Below are 18,151 nucleotides of genomic sequence, written 5' to 3' on the forward strand. Positions count from 1 at the left end.
TAAAAAACTAGGCTTCAGTGGAAAGAATGATAGATTCCAAGTATTGGTAAATCATTAGAGACACTTTCGTAAACAAATAAATACCAGCCAAACAACTATATTTTTGATACTCTTAAATTTTAACATCTTTTTTACTATAAGGTTTAGAGAATTCTATGCAACATCACAGGTATGGCCTGACATGATTCAATTAGCAACTTCTTCTCTGTACCATATTCCTGTTAAGAGTTGAAACTTGGGGCACCTGGGTGGCTTACTTAGTTGATTTCTGCTCAGGTCATGATCTCACAGTTCATGATATTGAGCCTCATGTGGGGCTCTGAGCTGACAGCGTGGAGCCTTTTTGGGATTCTGTCTCTCCCTATCTCTGTTTCTGCTTCTCCTCCAATTGCACATGCACTCTCTCTCTCTTAAAATAAATAAATAAACATTAAAAAAAAAGTATATGAAAAAAGTCAAAACCTATCCCAGAAATTTTTAACACATCCCTCATGCAAGTACCTCATTATATGCTTTAATCAATTATTTTCTGTAAGAAATAAAGATAGATACATGGATGGATGGATGAATAGAGGTTTTTTGCTGCTAAACATTTTTTATTTCCATTTACACAGGGGATATTTAGCTTGTTAGCCTATTCTAACCTGTCTGGATCATTTTTTATTCTAATGATTTCATCAAAATAATTTACTGTTATTCCTAGCTTCTTCAGATCTGAAAATCTGACATATGTAACTTGTATGATTTTATCTAAATTTTGTATATAAAAGTATGCCAAGTTCCATTTAAATTTAATACATTAGACAACCTACTGAATGAGAGAAGATATTTGAAAATGACATATTTGATGAAGGATTAGTATTCAAAATATATAAATAAAAACTAAATGAGATATCATCTCACACCTTCAAAATGACTAAAATCAAAAGCACAAGAAACAACAAGTATTGGTGAGGATGTAGAGAAAAAGGAACCCTTTTGGACTCTTGGTGGGAATGCAAACTGGTACAACTACTGTGGAAAACTGTATGGAGAGTCCTCAAAAAATTAAAAACAGAACTACCTCTATGAACCAGTGATTGTGCTACTGGGTATTTAACCACAAAATACAAAAACACTAATTTAAAGTGGTATGTACACCCTTATGTTTATTGCAGCAGTATTTGTAATAGCCATACCATGGAAGCAACTCCAGTGTCCATTGACAGATGAATGAATAAAGACGATGTGGTATGTATATATATATAAGATACTATTATTTATATCCTGGAATACTATTTAGCCATAAAAAGAATGAAATGTTGGTATTTGCAACAACATAGATGGATCTAGAGAGTATTATGCTAAGTGAAATAAGTGGGAGAAAGACAAATACTACATGATCTCACTCATAAGTGCAATTTAAGAAACAAAACAAACAAGCAAAGGAAAAAAATGGGAGACAGACACACACACACACACACACACGCAAAAAACAGACTCTTAATTATAGAGAACAAACTGATGGTTATCTGAGAGAATATGAAATAAGTGATGGAGATTAAAGAGTACACTTATGATGATTACTCAGTCATATATAGAATTTTTGAGTCACTATATTGTACACCTAAAACTAATATCAGGCTGTATGTTAACTATACTGGAATTGAAATAAATAAATAAATTTAATACATTAATATTACCAATAGGCACAATTATTAAAAAACATAAAAATACAGAGTTCACGGGAGAACAAAGGCCTTGCCAAAAAAAAGCTAAATTGGCAGCAATAACTTATTAAGCAATATTTTTATGAAATATTTCACAAATAAATAGGTATAAATAATGACCTATAAAACACCAAAGCACTTAATGTGCATGTTATATAATACACTGTTACCAATATATTGGAAGTTTCTGCTCAACACCTTTGTTTGTGTTTTCCACTCTCTCCACCACACTTAGTTTATATAATTTCCATGAATTTCATTGTTGTTTTACTACACATTTGTGTATCCCTAACCTAACTATATATATATATATATATATATATATATATATATATATATACATACCATGTATATATATAACTATGTATATACACATATACACATGCATACTTGTATGCATATACATACACACATATAATTACTTTCCATGTTTTAATATTCATATATGTAATTATAGTCTGTATGTTCTCCTAATGCTCACTTATTAAGAATTTTCTATTAAAGTATTATCTACATATATAGCCATATATAGCAGCAATGATATTTTCTCATCAAAGCTCATCAACTAATATTTACACTGAACATATGTTTCTACCAGTAACAAAGGCCAATGCCATGGTCCTTTAAGGAGACCAACCAATGTCTTGGTGGCAAGTTGATAACAGTGCATCCCTTCCACTCCAGAAATAACATTTCATCCTAATTGTGTTTAGCATGTATTCAAGTTATAAGTTATCCCCTTTGCCCATGCACTTCACCAAGCATCGCTATCAGAGGTTCACAAAAGTGTGATCCTGCATAATGTGTCTCAGATTTAGAAATCTACTTGATGGAAAATGTGATGTGGGTACATTACCCTGAATTACTGGTCCTAGCTGATGGGTATATCATCCAGAAGTTTCCATCCTGAAAGAACATTGGAGTGGCCTCTTGAAAGTGTGGCAGAAGCACCAGCTTGGTGATTATACATACCCTTTGAAGCTGGCACATTATCCTTCATGATGTAGAACAGTCCTTAAATCAATGGATATTGTATGCTTCTTTAATTTTAAAAGATAGAATAAATGGGCCTGGAAGTAAAGCAATGAAGTAGGAGTGGCCCAGCTGTCAGAAAGTGATTTACTTGGGAAATTAAAGTTTCCACAATCTTAGTCACTGTGAATGTAAAAGTCCTGCTTCCTAGAGAATGAGTATTATTTAAAATTTTTTAATGCTTATTTATTTTTGAGAGAGAGACACACAGAACATGAGTGTAGGAAGGGCAGAGAGAGAGGGAGGAAGGGCAGAGAGAGACAGAATCCGAAGCAGGCTCCAGGCTCCAAACTGTCAGCACAGAGCCCTACACAGGGCTCGAACTCACGAACCATGAGATCATGATCTGAGCTAAAGTCGGACGCTTAACTGACTGAGCCACCCAGATGCCCCAAGAATGAATATTATAAAAGGGACTTGAATGAAGACCAGGAAGAAGAGTCATATTATGGACAGTGAGAATAGTAAGTACAATGTCCTGATGTGCCTCTTGCAGTGGGAGTGAGATGGAGTAGCAGTGATTCATATCATTCTTCTCACAGATTCGTATCCACAATGAAAAATACAAAATCTTGATGTTCTTCCTGGTTGCTATATAATTAATCTCTTTTTTTTTTCACTTCTTTCTAAGCACCTACCCTGTGATTATGTTTTCCGAATCAATTTTTTATTCTTACGTTTTATACCACCGTTAGTTTTTCTAAGATTGCCTGTATTTAGATTCTTTTCAATAAATTCATTGGTCACATGTCACATCTAAATTCTAATCCTTAAATTATGCAGAATTATATACTGTTAAGTATCCACTCATTTAAATTAGTTTTTAACTTCTATGATAAGATTGCTCATTCTCCTGTTGAACAATAAAATGAGCAACATGGTTAGGAGGGAAAGTAAACCTGGGCAGATTCATCACTCCACAATTTTCTAATCTCACTAGTATGAGTTCTACTTCTATCTCTGCCAGGGAAATTGACCCTAACAGAATGGTTTACCTTACGCAGATGTTAGTCAAAATGTACACATTCTTCTGATTAATATGATCTTAAACTTTCTTATCAAAAGTAACTGTCTTTCCCCACTAAACCATTTCTCTTCTTGGAATTGATTTTAAATATTTGTTGAATGAAAACATGATTATAATCTTCAGTATTCTGTTTTATTTCAGCCTGGAATCTTTTGACATATAACATTTATAAATCATTTCTCTCTTCCTATTGTTCTCCTATATACACAATTTTACCCTAGTACTTAATTTATTAAATCTCATAATCTCTCCTAACTTTCATAATCTAGTACAATATGATTTTGCTATAATTAGGCAATGATATTTCCCAGTATTTCTCAGACATCCAAAGCAAGATTTAGTTAGATATATTTTCACCAGTGGAATTCCCAGGGTTTTATTTATTCTATTCAAAGTCTTTGTTTTTAATTGACTACTATCTTCCTTTTCCACAGAACCTTTTACAGTTAAGGGCACACATTTTCCCTTTCTGAGGTATGTAGCATTTTTTTAAGCCATAATTTAATTATTTCAATTACCTCATATGCCTTAATTTTTTCTTACTAATTTTAAGTCAATATTCATACATATTTTGTGTGTATGTATACGTGCACATATTTTCTTCTCTTTTATCTCTTACAAATCTTAGAAATGCTGAGTGCAAAACAGATATGTATACAAAGTGAATATTACTAATTCGTTACTTAATTCATCACTCTGGACTTCATTTCCTTATTTGAAAATCAGAGACATAAATATTTGATTTTATTTCTTTATTTTACAAGCACATAGTAAAAGAAAAGTGTGGTCAGAATATATGTAATAGTCGTCACATAATATAGAATCAGATAGCCTAATTTGGAATTCTTATTTTGTGGCTATTAACTGTACAACCTTAAGCAACTTACCCTGTTTGTTTCACTATTACTTGATACAACTTATAGACTAGTAATGGGGTACAATCATCATCATCATCATCATCATCATCATCACCCTCATCAATACAAAGGAAAAAATAATTACTTTTATTGGCTACTAACTGTGTGCCAGAAACTATCCTAAGAACCCTCTAGGATATGGGACATATAAATGAATTTCAATATAATAGCCAGTGGAAGTCTTAAATATGGAATGATTTTTTAAGAAAATTACGAGGCTACTCTTTTAGCTCACAATTGGTATCCTATCAGAATACTTAGCAAATCAGTAGATAAAAAAGACCTATAATATTCAGAATCTATTCTTTGTCAAGAATCAGAGCAGTGGATCAGAATTAAAGTACCAGTTAGTAAAACTGTGTACTCTTGTTATGAGTCCAACAGTCTAGTATAGTCTGTTGTAGAATGAGGAAATTCAATAGTCTTTGAATAGACCCACTATTTAGAAGGGAATAAGAAAATAACTACCTTCTCACTTTGGCCAAACCCCTTTTTTATATTAAGTATAATTTGGTGAATATATTTGTGCTATAGTTACTAGTTAGAAACCTCAATAGAGAATAATTTCTGTAAGTACTTCTAGGCTTAAAAAATTCTGAAACCATACAAATTTACTTGAGAATTTACTGCTTACAAAAAGTTGATTATAAGAGTTCAATAACAAGATAAGAAGAGAGCATAAAACAGGGTGTTCATAATTGTTAAAACACATAGCATGCAACAGCAATTCACTTTGGATGATGGAATGCTGAGTGTCTTACTGAGCTTGATATGGCTTTGGTACCCCATTTAGAGTACATTTTTTACATCACGTTCCATCTCCCACACAATTTTTGGCAGGCAAGATGAGACATGAGGAAAAGAAAAACACAAAAATTTCCATAGACACCTAAAGGTTTTTGATGGAAAAAAATTAGGAAATAATTTTAAATTAAATAAGTAATGCAAAAATCAGTAGCTGTGTTTTTATTCTTAAATAGAGTGGCCATAAGTTGGTACAGTGACGTAGGCAAGTTTAAAATATTATAAATATCTAGAAGCTCCAGAACATCTAGGAAGAGTTTATTGGCTGTCAGAAAGATATCACAAGAGATTTACACATAGAAAAACAACAACAACAACAACAATAAACAACAGTCATCATCATCATCATCATCAGCAGCAGCATTCTAGCCCTGGCTTAACAATTAAAATGGAGAAAAATGTCTTAAGCAAAATTTTAAAAAAATAACAAAAACATCAGAAAACTTTTGATGAAGACATGCTAAATAGGAAATCAAAATGAAATTAAAAATTCTGGTAGAAAAATTATGATAAAATTTAATAAATGTCAGAATAGCTTACAGACTTCAGTATAACAAAAATCAATTTAAAAAAAAAAGACAGACACCCAGATTGGAGAGAAGAATCTCTATTCACACATGAAATGATCTTGTATGTAGAGTATCCTACGAAATCCACTGCAAAACTATTATAGCCAATAACTTAATTTAGCAAGGTTGCAAGATATAAGATTAACACAAAATCCATTGTATTTCTATATACTGGAAATGAACAATTTGAAAATGAAATTAAAACAATTATATTCACAAGCGCATCAAAAATAATAGAATTCTTAGAAATAGGTTTAATAAAATAGATGTAAAACTTATACTCTGAAAACTACAAAAGATGATTGAAGTAAATTAAAGAGACCTAAATAACTGAAAACATCCTGCTTTCATAGATTGGAAGACTTAACATTGTTAAAACGTCAGTATCCCCAAACTGATCTGCAGATTCAACATAATCCCTAACATAAGTCGATAAGCTTGTTCTAAAATTCATATAGAAAGCACAAAAAAACAGTCCTGAAAAAAGAACAAAGTAGAAGTCACATTTCCAGATTTCAAGTTTTTCTACAAAGCAAGCAAGAGTAATCAAAAGGATAAACAGATACATCAATGGAATAGGATTGAGAGTCCAGAAATGAACCCATATATATTTGATAAATTGATTTTCAACAGAGGTTTTAAGATCATTCTATAAGGAAAGAATAACCTTTCAATAAATAGTGTTGAGACAATGAATAGTCACATTCCAAAGAAGGAAGTCAGACCTTACCTCACCTTGTACAAAAAATGAACTCAAAATCATCAAAGATCCAAATATAATAACTAAAATTATAGAATTCTTATAAGGAAACATAGAAGGAGATCTTATTTGAGCTGAGCAAAGAAGTTATTATACTGAAAGGATAAAAGCATCTGTATCATTAAAACAACTCTTTGAGACTGATTTATAACTAATTCTATTGGGTATTATATTAGATTATCTAACTTACATTATTTAATGCACTTTTAGTTTGCATATAGCAATGTATAGAAGGTGTCTATGACTATTTAAGCCCCCATGTTAAATGGAGAACAGGACAAAGAACCAATATTGTAATATATTATTTATGAAGCAGATTCTTCAAATCATTTTGGAAAAGAAGATAGGAGAATATCTTTCAGGTCAAGATGCGATAATGTAGTATCTAAACATATGCTTTGATTTTAGACAATTCTGTTTATAAATGCTTTGTCTTTGCCTTACTAACTTAATGACCTTAAGTCACATACACCCTCCATGGCTTAGACTTTTTATCTGTCAAATGGGAATAAAACATTTCTAAATCATATAACAGTTGTTCAGGTTAGCATCAATTAGATGCCTTATATAAAACTCATAACATGTCTCTGCACCCGGGAAATATTTAAAGGTAAATAGAAGTTTTATTAGCATGATTGGCATTTCTTTTGGGTTAAATTAAAAATAAAACAAAAATACAGTAAATGAACATCCAACCAGCAAACCCAGGAATCTACCACCAAAAATAAGCATTTCAAATTTGCCATAAGGCAAAAAAAAAATTTGCTCTGAAATGAAGTTTGTCTTTTCTTTTTAGCTTTGTTGTGGTGTAATTAAAAAATAAAATTGTGCATATTTAAGCCCATCTTCAACTATATTTATTAAAAGTGTGGTACAGACATGACAGGTTTAAAATGACAGCTCTTAAGGCAGAATCCTCAAAAGTTTCATTTTATAGTGTAGAGTGGTGTTAAAGGATTAGAGAAAGGTTTGGTTAATAGGATTTTTATTGGAAATTCTAAGGGATATGCAAAAAAAGTGTGGGGCATACATGAAAGTATATTATAAACATTTGTATGTACACATATGAAAATTTCCATAATTAATAGCAAGAAACATGGCAGAATAATGTGACTGTTTCAAGAAGCTTTCAAAAGCCAATTTGAACCAGGAATATTTATTTGAGCTGAGTCTCTATACCTCTTGAGATTAACCTAACACTAATTCAAGTCCTATTGTCTTACTGGTAAAAAATAAATAGACTATAACTTGATTTATAAGTGATGTAATAATCAACTATGAACTTTGGTTTTCTATGCTATGCTAATAAAGGTGTGTTGAATTTAGAATCTTCTAGAACAGAGAGGTTGATAAGGTGATAACATGCTATGGTTATAAATCATGTTCTTGCTATAGAAATAGTTCTTCGTTTCTTTCTAGTGATAGTATATTTGTCTCCTGTCTCTTCTCTATTTTTATTATTAAGATATGTTTTTATGGAGACAAAATGAACAATTGTGTCTTTTGAGACTGACAGACTAGAAGATTAGATTTTTTTTTGTTTCAACTACTTCAATAGGCCTTTGTTTTGCAAATATATGTTTTGTAAATAGTGTGCATTTGTTCTTTCCATTTTATAGAGCAATATGATTTTACATGCAAATGGAATAGTTTTATGTCTCCCTACAACCTATTTACCTAATGTATTAGAGTATCTTAGAGTTTCAGTGTTCCAAGTTTTGATGTCTATGTTCCAAAGATAAATGTGCTATATATTCATAGCCCCACACATCAGTTAAATATGTATATATTTATATATATACATGTATTTATATATGTATTATATATGTATATAGTGTATTATATATAATATATATGTAATATTATATACATAATTATATATATAATTCAGTAAAAATATTACTTATCTTGTATACAGAACTCATTATTAAATATGGCTTGCTAAATTTTCTTTCTCTGCCTGAATTAACATAGTTTTTGATTTCATAAGCATTGTCATTGCTTAAATTTTATTTCTCCATATATTTTTCTGTTTATCTATTTTATAGAGAGGTGAGTGCTCAGGCATAAATCTTTTCAAGACTTCTTTGTAGAGGTATGTTAAAATACTTATATATTTATATTTGTGGCAATTGGGGGAATAAGTTAAAAAATCAATGTAGTTTTCTGTACTGAGAAGCCAATCAGATAATGTTTACTTGTATGATCTCTAATCAAGAAGTTTTATTATTTGGGAATTTAAGATTAAAGCATCTTTGAGAATAACTTTCAGAGGGGAACACTTCTATTTGAAATATGATTGATACCTAATATTTATTGAATGCTTACAAGGTCCTGAGAATTGTCTAAGCACTTTAAGTGTGTATATTATTCAAGTTCCACTGTAACCCTTTCAAAAATAAAGCTTAAGAAATGGGAGAGAGAGAGAGAGAGAGAGAGAGAGACCGAGAGAGGAAAGTGAGAGAGATGTCAAGAGAATTTAAGTTCTCCAAGATCACACAGCTACTAAGTGACAAAACAAGAATTCAAACTCACATGTTCTGACACTAGAACTTGAGCTCCTGATCACAGACCTTAACTACCTCCCAAGAGAAAAACAGTGAAAAGGAATGATAAATTACTGATAATATTGATGGAGCTTGGAAATTATTTTCCCTTAATGTGACTTTGGGTATATCTTTAAAGGGATAAAACTAACTGGTATGGCTGAAGTTTCATAACAGAAAATTAAATTGCATGTTATTAAAAATACTTCATTGATAAGACATGACACTTTCCTTAGGTATTTGGACTACCATTTGACTATTTGTAAGTTATTATAATTATAATTATTATTATTATTAGTAGTAGTAGTAGTAGTAGTAGTATTAAATGTTTATTTTTGAGAAAGAGAGAGTGGGCATGTGCAGATGAGCAGGGGAAGGGCAGAGAGATTGGGAGACAGAGGATCCAAAGCAGGCTCTGTGCTGACACCAGAAAGCCTGATATAGGACTCAAACCCACCAATTGTGAGAACATGACCTCAGCCAAAGTTGAATGCTTAAAGGTCTGAGCCACCCAGGTGCCCCTACAAGTAATTATTATTAAAGAGATCAGAAATACATATAAAGTTTTAAGAACGAGCATATACACTGTTAGACTTCTGCAGTGCCATAACTGAAGTAAAAACTAGACTATTTCAGCATTAAGCAGAATCTTAAAAGGTATATATTACTTTTATAATTTTAATAAACATTTGCGTAGCTATTTTCCCACACTTAGGCATCCAAATATAGAGAAATCTTAGGAATTTATTAATAAAGATAATCTGAACTTGAGTCTTTTGGTGCCACCTTCTGGCATGTATAATTGTATAAAATATTCCAAATTCTAAGAAAGTTTCTAATGACTAAATAAGTTAAATTAGCTGGTTTTATGTTTGTTCAGTATATACATTTCTACTTTGAGTTTGTTTTTGCTGACGTCAATATGGAGAAGGTCTTGAATTATACAAAGGCAGTATTCAAATTCCATTGTAATATTTAGTATGTAATAACGGTACATAGAAAAAAACTGATAGGAAAAGTAGTGGCATTAAAAAATTAGGATTCTTTTCATTTTATTAAGTAAACTTTGCCAATAAGTTTTAAAATGTTATTTTATTCTCAGAAACTAAATATAGGACTCAATACCTTTAATTGTTCTTTGAATTAATTGTGTTTGATCCGATACTATAATGTTTACAAATTACTTCATGACAGTCTACTCAGGTTATTTCTGTTTCATTAATATGCCATTTATTGCACAAAGATTAATGTTAGCTGTCTATATTTGCCACAGCTTCCTCTGATAAAAGTAGAAAAATAATTTCTGAAGGAAAAGGTAAGAAAGTTTTATCTAATGATGGTGACCTATTTTTCCTGGAAACCATTAGCATCTAGTGCTATTACAGGTGGAATTTAAAAACAAAATTAGAGGACCACAAAAAATGCATCCTTAGATAATGCTGATCTTATCATTATGCAAATTTTGCAATAAATGTAACCATTTGCTAGCAAATCAAAGTGGAAAATTTGAGAACAAGCAATTTTTTAGCTTATTATTGACTCTTGTCATTATTGTTATTAGCAATAGTAGTATTAGTACACCTTTCAAATACTCCATTCAGTTCTATAAATTTAAAAAGGAATACTTTTAGTTATCCCTTTAAAAATTTGGAATACCACATATTCCCAAGTCCTTACATATGGCTGTAAAAAAAAAAAAAAAAAAACAAAAAAAAAAAAAAACAAACTTCTGCCAGTTATATTTCCCAATTAGAGTTCATTTATTTTATCCATATTTAGTTTTGTTAAGAAATTACAGCGTATAGGGGCGCCTGGGTGGCGCAGTCGGTTAAGCGTCCGACTTCAGCCAGGTCACGATCTCGCGGTCCGTGAGTTCGAGCCCCGCGTCGGGCTCTGGGCTGATGGCTCAGAGCCTGGAGCCTGTTTCCGGTTCTGTGTCTCCCTCTCTCTCTGCCCCTCCCCCATTCATGCTCTGTCTCTCTCTGTCCCAAAAATAAATAAACGTTGAAAAAAAAATTAAAAAAAAAAATTACAGAGTATCATTAGACTGCACTTACTGTAAGATTCTGAGAGGATACTGCAGACAATATAAAATTACCAAATTACCAAATATATGCATTTAACATGGGAAATAATGGCAGGAAGAGGCTCAGTTTTCTGTAAGAACATTTATAGAAGGGAAATACTGAATTTTGAATAGTATGTGAGGTTTACCAAAAAATGTATTTTTTTTGTTATTTAAATTTTAGTTAACATACAGTTGAATACTGGTTTCAGGTTTTAGTCTCCTCTGATTGACTTATTTGGCTTAGCATAATCCATTCTAGCTCCATCCATATCATGGCAAATGGTAACATTTCATTCTTTTTGAAGGCTGAGTAATATTCCATTGTGTGTGTGTGTGCATGTGTGTGTGTACCACATCTTCTTTATCCATTCATCAGTCAATGAACATTTGGGCTCCCTCCATAGTTTGGCATAGTTTAGCAGTTTGGCTAATACTGCTATAAACATTGAGGTGCATGTGCCCCTTAGAATCAGTATTTTTGTATTCTTTGGGTGAATACCTAGGAATGCAATTACTGGACCAAAGGGTAATTTTATTTTTAGTTTCTTGACGAACTTCCATACTGTTATTTAGAGTGGCTGCGCCAGTTTGCATTCCCACCGACAGTGTAAGAGGGTTCCCCTTTCTCCACATTCTTGCCAACACCTGTTCTTCCTTGTGTTGTTAATCTTAGCCATTCTGGTAGGTGTGAAGTGGTATCTCATCATGGTTTTGATTTGTATTTCCTTTGTGATGAGTGATGTTGAGCATCTTTTCACGTGTCTGTTAGCCATCTGGATGTCTTTTTTGGAAAAGTGTCCATTCACGTCTTCTGCCAGCTTCTTCACTGGGTTATTGTTTTCTGGGTGTTGAGTTTGATAAGTTCTTTATAGATTTTGGATACTAACCTTTTATCTGATATGTCATTTGCAGATTTCTTTTCCCATAGCATAGGCTGCCTTTTAGTTTTGTTAATTGTTTCCTTTGCCATGAAGAAGCTTTTTATCTTGATGAAGTCCCAATAGCTCCTGTTTACTTTTGTTTCCCTTGCCTTCAGTGACTTGTCTAGTAAGAAGTTGCTCCAGCTAAGGTCAAAGAGATTGCTACCTATTTTTTCCTCTAGGATTTTCATGATTTCATGTCTCACAATTAGGTCTTTCATCCATTTTGAATTTATTTTTGCATATGGTGTTAACAAAATGGTCCAATTTCCTTCTGCATGTCACCATCCAGTTTCCCCAACACTGGGAATAGACGGTCTGTTTTCCATTGAATATTCTTTTCTGCTTTCTCAAAGATGAGTTCCCCATATAGTTGTAGGTTCATCTCTGGATTTTCTATTCTGTTCCATTGATCTATGTGTCTGTTTTTGTGCCAGTAGCATACTGTCTGGATGATTACAGCTTTGCAATGTAGCTTGAAATCCAGAATCAGGAGGCCTCCAGTTTTGTTTTTCTTTTTCAGGATGGCTTTGACTATTCAGGATATTTTAGGATTGTTTGTTCTAGCTCTGTGAAAAATTCTGATAGTATTTTGATAGGATTGCATTAAATGTGTAGATTGCTTTGGGTAGTATAGACATTTTAACATTATTATTATTATTATTATTATTATTATTATTTATTCGTGTCCTCTTAAATTTCTTTCACAAGTGTTCTATAGTTTAATAGTATAGATCTTTTACCTCTTTAGTTAGGATTATTGCTAGGTATTTTATTATTTTGGGGGCGATTGCAAATGGGATCGATTCCTTGATTTCTTTTTCTGTTGCTTTGTTACTGGTGTATAGAAATGCAACAGATTTCTGCACCCTGATTTTATGCCCTACAACTTTGCTGAATTCATGCAGTTCTAGCAATTTTTTGGTGGAATCTTTTTGAGTTTTATACATAGAGTATCATGCCATCTGCAAATAGTGAAAGTTTAACTCTATCTGGGCCAATATGGATTCTTTTTTAAATTTTTGTTGTTGTTGTTGTCTGATTGCTGAGGCTAAGACTTCTAGTACTATGTTAAATAGTAATGGTGATGGACCTCCTGGTCTTGTTCTTGAATGTAGGGGAAAGGCTCTCAGGTTTTCCCCAGAATGATATTGGCTGTGGGTCTTTTGTAAACGGCCTTTTGATGTTGTGGTATGTTCCATCTATCCCTACTTTGTTGCAGGTTTTTGTCCAGAATGGAGCTATGTTTTGTCAAATGCTTTTTCTGCATCTATTGAAAGAATCATATAGTTATTATCCTTTCTTTTATTAAGGTGGTATATCATATTGATTGATTTGCGAATATTGAACCACCCCTGAAGACCAGTAGTAAATCCCACTTGAATAATTCTTTTAAAGTACTGTTGAATTAAATTTCCTAATATCTTGTTGAGAATTTTTGTATCCATGTTTATTGGGGATATTGGCCTGTAATTCTCCTTTTTAGTGGGATCTTTGTCTGGTTTTGGAATCAAGATAATGTTGGTTTCATAGAATGAATTTGGAAGATTTCCTTCTATTTCTGTTTTTTGGAACAGTTGAGAAGAATAGGTATGAACTCTTCTTTAACTTGTAGAATTCCCCTGGGAAGCCATCTGGCCCAGGACCCTTTTTGAGGGATTTTTGAGTACTGATTCAATTTATTTGCTGATTATGGGTCTGTTCAAATTTTCTATTTCTTCCTGTTGCAGTTTTGGTAGTTTGTGAGTTTCTAGGAATTTGTCTATTTCTTCCAGATTGCCCTGTTTGTTGCTTTATAATTTTTCATAGTATTGTCTTATAATTCTTTGTATTTTTTCATGTTGGTTGTGACCTCTCCTCTTTCATTTGTGATTTTGATAATTTTTATAAGTTAGGCTAGGGGTTTATCAATTTTGTTTATTATTTCAAAGAACCAACTCTTAGTCTTCATCTCTTCTATTGGTTGTTGTTGTTGTTGTTTCTATATCAATTATTTCTGCTCTAATCTTTATTATTACCCTTCTTCCGCTGGCTTTATGCTTTATTTGCTATCCCTTCTCTAGCTCCATTAGGTTAGGTTGTGAATTTGGGAACTTTCTTGCTTCTCGAGATAAGCCTGAATTGCAGAATACTTCCCTCTTAGAACTGCCTTTGCTGCATCCCAAAGGTTTTGTACCATTGTGTTTTCATTTTCATTTACTTTCATGTATATAGTTTTTAATTTCTTCTTTAATTTCCTGGTTAACCCATTCATTCATTAAGATTTTTAATGTTTATTTACTTTTGAGAGAGAAAGAAGCAGAGTGCAAGCAGGGGTGAGGAGAGGGAGACACAGAATCCAAAGCAGGCTCCAGGCTCTGAGCTGTCAGCACAGAGCCTGACATAGAGCTTAAACTCATGAACTGCAAGATTGTGAACTGAGATAGAGTCACAGGCTTAACTGATTGAGCCACACAGATGCCCCACAAGCCATTCATTCTTTAGTAGGATCTTCTTTAACCTCCATATATTTGGGGGGCTTTCCAACATTTTTCTTGTAGGTGGCTTCATAGCATAGTGATCTGAAAATATGCATGGTATGATCTTGATTTTTGGTACTTGTTGAAGGTTGATTTGTGACCCAGTATGTGATCTTTTCTGGAGAATGTTCCATGCGCACTTGAAAATAATGTGTTTTCTGCTGCTTTTGGGTGACTTGTTCTGAATATATCTGTTAAGTCCATCCAGGTCAGTGTGTCATTCAAAGCCATTATTTCCTTGTTGAGTTAGATGATCTGTCCATTGCTGTAGGTGGGCTGTTAAAGTCCCCTACTATTATTGTATTGTATTATTATCAATGAGTTTCTTTATGTTTGTTATTAATTGATTTAAATATTTGGTTTCTCTCAAGTTGGGAGCATAAATATTTACAATTGTTAAATCTTATTGATAGAGAGACCTCTTAATTATGATATAATGACCTTCATCTTTTGTTACAGTCTTTGTTTTACAAAGACTGATATAAGTATGGCTACTCTAGCTTTCTCTTTTATGTTCGTTAGCATGATAGATGGTTCTCCATCCCCTCACTTTCAATTTGCAGGTGTCTAAAATGGGCCTTTTGTAGGCAGTATATAGGTGAATCTTTTTTTTTCTTTTAATCCATTCTGATACCCTGCATCTTTGTTAGGAGAATTTAGTCCATTTACATTAAGAGTGATTATTGAGAGATATGAATGTAGGGGCTCCTGGATGGCTCAGTCTGTTAAGCGTCCGACTTCAGTTCAGGTCATGATCTCACGGTCTGTGAGTTCGAGCCCCGCGTCGGGTTCTGTGTTGACAGCTCAGAGCCTGGAGCCTGCTTCAGATTCTGTGTCTCCCTCTTTCTCTGCCCCGCCCCTACTCATGCTCTGTCTCAAAAATAAATAAAAATATTAAAAAAGATATGAAATATATGAATTTAGCGCAGTTGTTTTACTGGTAGATGATGCTCTCTGGCCCTTTTTAGTCTTTGTTGCTTTTGGTATTTTTTTTCTTTTCCTCCTCTACTTAAAGAGTTCCCCTTAAAATTTCTTATGAGGGTGGGTTTAGTGATCACAAACTCCTTTAGTTTTTGTTTTTCTGAGAAACTGTCTCTCCTATTTTGAAAGACAGCCTCGCTGGATAGAGTATTCTTGGCTGCATATTTTTCTGATTCAGCACATTGCCACTCCTTCTGGCCTGCCAAGTTTTATGGAAAAATCTGCTTCAAACCTGATTTGTCTTCCCTTGCAGGTTAAGGACTTTTTTCCCTTGCTGCTTTCAGGATTCTGTGTATTTTGTGAATTTGACTATGGTATGTCTTGGCAATGGCTGAATTTTGTTGAATTTAATAGGAGTTCTCTGTGTTTCTTGGATTTTGATGTCTGGGTTCCTCCCCTGATTATGGAAGTTTTCAGCTATCAGCTATAATCTGTTCACATAAACCTTCTGCCCCCTTTTCTCTCTCTTCATCTTCAGAGACTCCTGTGATACCTTCAGGTATTCCCCTGATACGAATGTTATTACATTTTTAACAAGCCTCTGAGTTCTCTAAGTCTACTTTCACGATCCCTGTCTTTTGTTTCCCTCTTCTTTTCAACTTCATTATTTTCCATAATGTTATCTTCTATATCGTTAAGTCATTCCTCTGCCTCATCCATCCTCATTTTTATGGTCTGTATTTGGGTTTGCATCTTGGTTATAGCATTTTTAATTTCAGCCTGACTAGATTTTAGTTCTTTTATCTCTGCAAAAAGGGATTCTCTGGTGTCTTCTATGCTTTTTTTTTTTTCCCAAGACCAGCTAGTATCCTTATAATTGTTTTAAATTCTAGCTTAGACATCTTACCTATATCTGCATTGGTTAACTCCCTGGCTATTATTTCTTCCTGTTCTTTCTTTTCAGGGGAATTCCTCTGTCTTGTGATTTTGGAGGAAGAAAATAATAATAATAGCAATAATAATAAAATTAAATAATTTTTTAAATCAAATAAAGGAAACTAGATCCTAGGTGTGTTTTGATCTGCTTGTTAAGAGAAGCCTGATAGAAAAAAAAGAGGGGGTTAAAAGAGAGAAATTTTTTAAATGCTCTTTCTGTTCCCAAGAAACAAAAGAAAATAAAACAACAATAACAAACATGGAAGCAACAATAGCAACCAACAAACGAACAAACAAAACCAAATAAAGCTAGATCCAGTTTCCCCTAGAGCTTTAACTTTGCAGCAGTCTGCAGTCAGTAGACTAAGCAGGTAGAAGGGATTTGTGCTGGTCTTCCTGTGAAGGGGCCTGCTGCTCTGATTCTCAGGTGGACTTGCCCTATGGAGATGTACCTGGAGGGCACAGGAAGGCAGGGCTTGGTGTAATGGCTCTGTTCTCAGCTTGGTGGCACTGTTTAGCTCACTGGGGTCCATCAGTGTTGGTGGGCTAATGGTGAAAATGGCTTCACCTCACCTTCAAGTCTCCAGAGAAAGAAGTTCATGCCCTCAAAGATGTGATCAGTCACCCTTCCTGTGTCCCCTGCTTCTGTCAGCTCCCTGCCTTCCCCCTGTCTGTGTACAGGCTGTCCATCTACCAGGAGGCATCTCTCTCCAGAGTTTTATCTCAGGCATGGCTGTGTCTAAAACCCCACACTTCATGGGGTGTCTGGGTGGCTCAGTTGGTTGACCATCCGACTTTGGCCCAGGTCATGTTCTGGTGCTTCACAAGTTTGAGCCTCACATTGGGTTCTGTGCTGACAGCTCAGAGTCTGGAGCCTGCTTCAGATTCTGTGTCTCCCTCTGCCTTTGCCCCTCCCTAGCTCGTGCTCTGTCGCAAACAAACAAACAAACAAACAAAACACATTTTAAAAAATTAAAAAAAGAAACACACACACACACACACACACACACACACACATTTCAGTGACTCCTGCAGTTCAAACCCAAGTTGATCTTCTGGGGGAGGGTATGGCCACACTGTGGCCAGGGCCAGCTTGTCCCAGGGAATGGCCATACCACCTCACAGCAGCAGCAGCTCAAAGTTTATAGTAAATCACAATACACAGTCAGCACCAGGGTTTGCTGCCCTCAGCTGGTGTCTTTGTTTCTATATGGTTCATGGGGAAGCTTGATGGCGCCTGCCAGGTCTTTTGCCCATGGAAAAGCAGTATCACGTCTATCAAATGCACTCCAAACAGGAGAACTGCTTCTCCCTTGCAACCCAGGGCATCCTCAGACTGTGCTGCCCACTCCCAGGACTCCGCCCTGCTTCCTCACCTAAGCACCACCAGGTGTTAATCTCTGAAATTTAAGACTCTGTGCTA

This window comes from Lynx rufus, unplaced genomic scaffold, assembly GCF_022079265.1.
Source record: "Lynx rufus isolate CCGP_SWC_20201006 ecotype Redwood Valley unplaced genomic scaffold, mLynRuf1.p SCAF_3, whole genome shotgun sequence".
Taxonomy (NCBI): domain Eukaryota; kingdom Metazoa; phylum Chordata; class Mammalia; order Carnivora; family Felidae; genus Lynx; species Lynx rufus.